General features: G+C 37.3%; 2 long non-coding RNA genes across 3 annotated transcripts; both read right to left on the bottom strand.

The window, feature by feature from the left end:
- Positions 1-1182: 1182 nt before the first annotated feature.
- Positions 1183-4502, bottom strand: LOC128507974 (uncharacterized). Of its 2 annotated transcripts, none has more exons than XR_008355846.1 (4): positions 3888-4502; positions 3680-3801; positions 3350-3510; positions 1183-1428 (listed from the first exon to the last, which is right to left on the bottom strand). It is a non-coding gene; the product is annotated as an uncharacterized LOC128507974 (long non-coding RNA). The 2 variants fall into 2 exon arrangements; XR_008355845.1 differs by having other exon boundaries at positions 3409-3510; positions 3888-4495.
- Positions 4503-4702: 200 nt separating this feature from the next.
- Positions 4703-6205, bottom strand: LOC128507195 (uncharacterized). The gene is made up of 3 exons (XR_008355793.1): positions 6122-6205; positions 5104-5170; positions 4703-5017 (listed from the first exon to the last, which is right to left on the bottom strand). It is a non-coding gene; the product is annotated as an uncharacterized LOC128507195 (long non-coding RNA).
- Positions 6206-6545: the final 340 nt, after the last annotated feature.

Raw genomic sequence — 6545 nt, 5'->3', positions numbered from 1 at the left:
TATTTTTTCCAGAGCTGTGTGTGTGTGTATATATATATATATATATATATATATATATATATAAAGTCTGCCTGTGGTTTCTAAATTAATTTGGCTGCCCAGGATGGCCTGGGTTGGTGTTGGATTTCCCGGCTGAAATTGTGGTGACGCTTCACATTACTGCATTAAATATCAAAACGGTTTTGGAACATATGAGACAAACTGGTTTAAAACTTCCTATAGGAAGAAGATTTCATTGAATCAGCGAGACATACAAACAATATACAGACAAAACCTTCCATTTATTTATATAAATATAAACCAGGTTTTACAAAACACTAATATAAGTTAAAGTCATATTTCATAGTAAGGCTCTCTACATAAAGGCTTCCAGTTAACACTTGCTTATAATTCAATTCAATTTTATTTCTACAGCGCTTTTAACAATTGTAATTATCGCAAAGCAGCTTTACACAATCAAAAGAATTATTTAAGTTTGTATGGAATGTGAATGTGTATGAATAAAAATGGTCAGATAGTCCCTGATGAGCAAGCCGAGGGCGACAGTGGCAAGGAAAAACTCCCTGAGATGGTAATAGGAAGAAACCTTGAGAGGAACCGGACTCAACAGGGAACCCATCCTCATCTGGGTGAAACAGAGAGCAGGAATTGAGCTGGATTCATACAGTGTGTTAGGTGGCAGCCAGTTCAGCTATAACAGTTGATGTTAATTGATGTTAATATGGAGTCCAGGTAGTTATTGGAGGCTCGGGTAGACTTTCCTGAACTATCGAGCGACTGCAGCCAAGTCAAGTCCTCAAAGAAACAGCTGTCAACATCAGCCGAGATCATCCCAAAGAGACACACGGGGCATCCATGTGACGAGATCTCCAACCAGGAGCGGGGCACCAGGATGGGTCAGACAGGTCCGGAGGGCAGAGGGAGTCTGGATCACTGGCAGCTCAGGAACGACATGTGTAGCTCGACAGAGAGAGAGAGAGAGGGAGAGAGCAGAAGAGGGGAGAGCAGAAGAGGAGAGATAACAGTGAGGTATGGTCACAGTCACATAATGTATAATTAAACTAAACCTTATTAACAGGTTACAGTTACAAATACTCTTAGGCATCTTAAACATATACAACTGATTTTTTCATATAAACAGTAATAAAAAATATTTTTTTTTTAATAAAAAGTAACAATATTGTCTAGCTAGACTTTTAATTCTTGATTAGACGTTTATAAATAAATTGTTGGCAAACAAAACACACAAGAAAGGAAAATCTAAATCTAGTTTTTTGCAGTATTTGCTACGACCTTGATGAGCTCCCTGCGCACCTTCACACTCTGACAACTCCAGTTCTCTGACTTGGTTAGGTAGAGGAGAACGTCGCTTCCCGAAAACTGGATCAGCTTATCATACTCATGACATTTCAGAGCTGCTGTCACTAACTGGAGAGATAGAGGGAGGGAAAAAGACAGATAGATAGAAAGAGAGAGAGAAAATACATAAAACAGTAGAAAGTAATGTTTATATTTATCATGTAAAAACATTTACCTTGTTGACGTTCTCCAAAACATAATATTTTTTACATGCTTGTTTGAATAAATTCTGGTATGTGTGTATGTGTCTGCTGTGTGGTTTTCAGTGACATCCCTGTCCGTTTTAAGTGAAGTGAGGGTGTGTGTGTGTGTGTGTGTGTGTGTCTGAAACGTGGTTTTCAGTGACATTGTCATATTCTGCCTGGAGTGAGTGAACGGGTGAGTGAGCGTGTGCTTTGCATCTGTTGTGTGGTTTTCAGTGAAATTTGTGGTAGAGGAAATTATATGAGAAATCACTTCAAAACATCAACACATATGACCTGTAAAATACGACACTTATGAATCAAGTCCAGTCGAGTTAAATGCCTCACTACAATCCTACAAAAGAGTGTTCAGATATTAAACCACAGCGCTGCAGAATTCTCACATCTAACCGGACAGAATGAGTTTTCTATAAGAGAGCAGGATAAACTGCAAAACAAATCAGAGTTTTATATTTACACAAATAGTTTTGCACAAATAGTTAACAATAAAAAAAGAATTATCATTAAATCAGAAGGACTTACATAGTAAAGTTTGCAGTAAGATGTTTATTCGACATTTTAAATAATCTGTTTACTATTATGCAGTACTGTGCACAAGTCGTCGGCTACATTCACACCACCAGCCTGAAGTGACTCAGTTTTAATGAACCATCCAGTTATATTTGCAAAATCAGAAACAGATCTGAGAGTTGCTAGAAGTACTGTGGCAGATTCTTTAAAATACTCACCAGCTAATTCCTTATAAAACTGTTTTTTTAGTGTTGTTGCACTAAACATCGACTATGCGTAGTTTACAGGTTATTGCTTTCAGGAATAGATTTTTAGATACAAATGTTTTATTATTTGTGAAACCAAACACTTTATAGCATTTCTTCGCAGATGCCTAAGAATTTCACATAGTACTGCAAATGCTCAACAAATTAATCTTGCAGACGGTCCACAGCGTTGACAAAATGTTGTGGTATAAAATAAACACCTTAGAACCCTAAATAAATCCCCACCCACCAAACCCTAACTGCCCCAATGCTGAATATTTTTCCTTAACCTCCATTATACTTTAGTGCTGACAACTTCCTGCTAGTGCATCGTGATGTATTACAGTTTAATAAACATTTTAAAAAATCTTATTAATGTGTGTGCATGTTATTTATTTATTTATTTATTTTTAGACAAAAACAAATAATCCAAGGCAATGTCAGGTCACACACACACACACACACACACACACACACACACACACACACACACACACACATCTATCAGCTAGTGAAATGTGAATTTACACTGAGATGCTGTTCCTCCTCCTGCTGGTCGATAAAGTTGTAACAGTTAACCACAACAAAGCCGTGCTTCCAGTTAATGTTAGGAAACAAAAGCAAATGATAAATCAGTAACGTCAAATCCACGTCTCCCTGCTATCACCAACAAGGCTACACACACAAGCACATACACACAGGTTAGTCTAAATACCAAGCATGAATTCCACTGAAACCAGAGCACACAAACACAGACACACACACACACCTTGGGCAAGTGTGTATTTTTAACTAAATGCAGCAGAAGTATGTGACACTTCTGTAACAAACATAATAATTAAGTAATACAATGCCACAGTGTATATCAATATTCGTGCTTGTGATGGATGTGTAATTGCAGGTGTGTACAATAAAACCTTATGCAGCAGGTGTGTTTACTTGCCTGTCCTACTGGAGTGTATGCACATGTATTTAAGTGGCAAATGTATCTGTAAGAGACTCCAATTATTAGTGTAGCAGGTGCGTGCAGACCTGCACTACATGCCAGTGTTTGTGTCCCAGTAAAGTGCTGAGCTGTGTGTGTTGTGCACCGTGCTGAGTGTTGCTCCTGTTTGCGTATCTGAACCACAGCATCTCTGCACATCAGCAGTAGCTGATCCTCCCTGTGGAGACGCCCCTGCTCCTGATGTACTCTACATACAAAACAGCATTTGAAAGAGAGAGTGAGAGAGAGAGAGAGAGAGAGAGAGAGAGAATAATCAAACTGCTTCATCAACACACATATTCTGATGGTTGTATTGTGGAGTGCTTTGAACTTCAAAGCATGTGTACTCAGTGCTTGTTGAAACGGTGTGTTCTTACCATACTGGGATTGATTGAGGGTGCGGTCTGTTTTAACTGTGACTGCCAATCACCCCAAGGTGGTAACCCTCTGCCCCAGCTCTGAAAAGCACATGATGTCGCAGCAACCTACACCACTGCTCCTGCAATTAAAGTATGTAAATAAAGCGTGTCATTAAACAATCTACTGTAGAGTAAAGAAAAATATGCGATTGGTTCAAATTCTTACCGGCACATTGTATCAAAATGCCCAAACCCAGCCACTGGATGCAGTGCCAGTCCCAAGCCCAGATAAAATGGGAGGATTGTGTCAGGACGGGCATTCGGCGTGAAACCTGTGGCAAGTTGTTGTGAGTATCAGATGGTCCAATGTGGTGAGGTGGTGGACGCTTTTTACATGTCAAGATATTGCTCCGGTCACGTCTAGTGAAGTCAGTCAAAGTCAGTACAGTCATTTTTGAAGCAAAATCAATGCTTTGCCACAACATGGTTGTAGAATTCGAAAAAGAGAAATTCTATATTTACAGGATTTTGAGCAGTTGAGGGTTAAGGCCTTGCTCAAGGGACTAACAGTGTCAGCTTGGTGGGGCTGGGTTTTTGACCTTAAGAATTCTGGTCATTTTCTGGGTTTCTGATTAGAAGGTCAGGGGTTCAAGACTCAGCACTGCCAACTTGAAACTGTTGAGAATGTGAGCAAGATCCTTAATGAGAGCCATGTGTAGAGTTGATTGCTGATGCTTGATCCGCCACCTGGTAGTACCAGGTCACGCTGGTGACCTCATCATTTACAGCATCAAACCTTACCTGATGTCCTTTGCCCTCGAGCCACTTGATCTTTGCAAAAATATCAACATACAATTCATTTCTGTTGATAAAACTAATTAGTGACTTTTATTTTATCGTCCTCTTGCACGTTTCTATTTTCATATTTGTCAGTCATAATCTTTTTTTTTTTTAATTTGCCAAGATGTTCTGAAATTCTTCCATACACAACCGAATTAATATATAGAATTCTTCCATTCGAAATCTACAATTATTTTGTCTTTAATTTCTGATTCTGTCACAGGAGTCAGTGTATGTTTTGCCAATTCATTAAATTCTTCCTCATTGTAATTTGTACCTAAAATGCGGGCTGCAAATGAGGTGAATATTTTTAAGTGAAATTTTAATATGTAGATTTAGATTTATTAAAGATGTGCTCCCCCCTTTTTGATCTTGTTGATTGCTCTTTTATATCGTCAATAAATGTTAAATTGATTCCCAATTGATTTAATTCGCCAAATGCCTCCGTCAGTCTGGTTTTGACACTGTCTGTAATGCGCTGTCTGTCTTTTCTGTCCTTAGCTCAAGAAATCAGTCCTGTGGAAAAAAGTCAAATCCAAACTCTTAACTCTTCAGTAAATGTATTTAATTTATATTTAGTAAGAAAAGCAGAAATAACACACTTTTAAATTCTTCCACATTCTTGAAAGGCAATGCGTCTCCTGCTGCCGGTGGCTGTAGTGCAAGCCTCTGAATAAGAAAAGATAAAATAATTCCGTAAAAACTGTTAGTATGAACTGGCCTAATGGTGAACATGCAGTAATTATACTATGATCAGGTCATATATATAATGGCATTGAGGAGCACACTGGACAGCAGGACTGAACTTAATCCTGTACATTTCTTTAGATTGTTGCCTGGCCAATAAATAAAATCGATAAGTTCCGAAATTGACATTCAATTAGTTAATTTAATATTAATAACAATATTAATATGTTCAGTTATCTGTATGTGCAGGTCAGTTTCGGCTGTAAATGATTGTATTTTTTTCTTTGCAAGTATTGAACTGCTAGCTAATATTAGATGTAGCGCACGTACTATCATCACTTAAAATACTATATGTTAAAAGACATTCATATCATTTATTGTAAAGTTACATTGCTCCCAAGTCTGATTTAAAAAAATAAATAAAATTTTGTCATAATGTAGTCACAATTGTTCTAATTTTTACATTTTAAAAAAATTATGTCTGCATTAGTGAGGTTTAAAAGTTTTCCTCTTTTTAAAAGAAATAAGGTGCAGACTGATACAGAAAAAATCATTTGTTATTTATAATTAATTAATAATTGAAAGAAATTTATTGTTTTGCTAATTTGGGTATCTAAGTTATTTAAAGATAAGAAAATAAATAAATATATATTTATTTTGATTATTAGATGATATAATTACAATGAGATGGTTATTGGACAGAAGTCAAGTCAGCAGTTTTTTTCCAAGTGAAATATTTCACCCTACATGTAATTAATCTACAAAGTTAAAAGCGATATACAGATAAAAATTAATTATATTGAACTATAAAGCAACAATTAATGATTTAGTTTGAGCATCAATTGATAAAAATTAGACACTGCGTTTGGATTGTAAATCATTTAAAAACCAAACTAATGAAACTGGCCTGGACAAAAATAATGGGAGCCTTACCCTAATTTTTGGTTTGGGACCCTCCATGACATCATTGAATGGGGAACTGGAGGCTGGGAAGGTTGGGTCTGTGCTTGATGCTGTGGTACTCTGGATGTCCTGTTATGGAGTCAGATTAGTGTCATAACTCACAAAAAACGAATTTGACCTTTTCTTATTTAATATTTGTTTTAATTCGATGAACATCAGGACATTACACACTCCCAACTAAGAGTCAGGACTAAACCATTTTCCCTCGCGGGTGTGTCGACTGTTTATAAGTTATTCTTACAGATTTCACACAGAGCAGAAAAACCCAACCAATGAGAAGCGTGCTCTCTGCTCTGTGTGTTGGTAGAGAGCGTGCTTTTTATTGGCATTGATTAGGACTAGCCAGACAGGGCGGAGTTTTGCCCAGGGCGCCACACTAAGCGCGCGAAAATAA

This window comes from Clarias gariepinus, chromosome 19 (genome assembly GCF_024256425.1).
Source record: "Clarias gariepinus isolate MV-2021 ecotype Netherlands chromosome 19, CGAR_prim_01v2, whole genome shotgun sequence".
Classification (NCBI taxonomy): Eukaryota; Metazoa; Chordata; class Actinopteri; order Siluriformes; family Clariidae; genus Clarias; species Clarias gariepinus.
The sequence above is the reverse complement of the archived record's forward strand: the minus strand, read 5'-3'. Positions and strand labels throughout refer to the sequence as shown.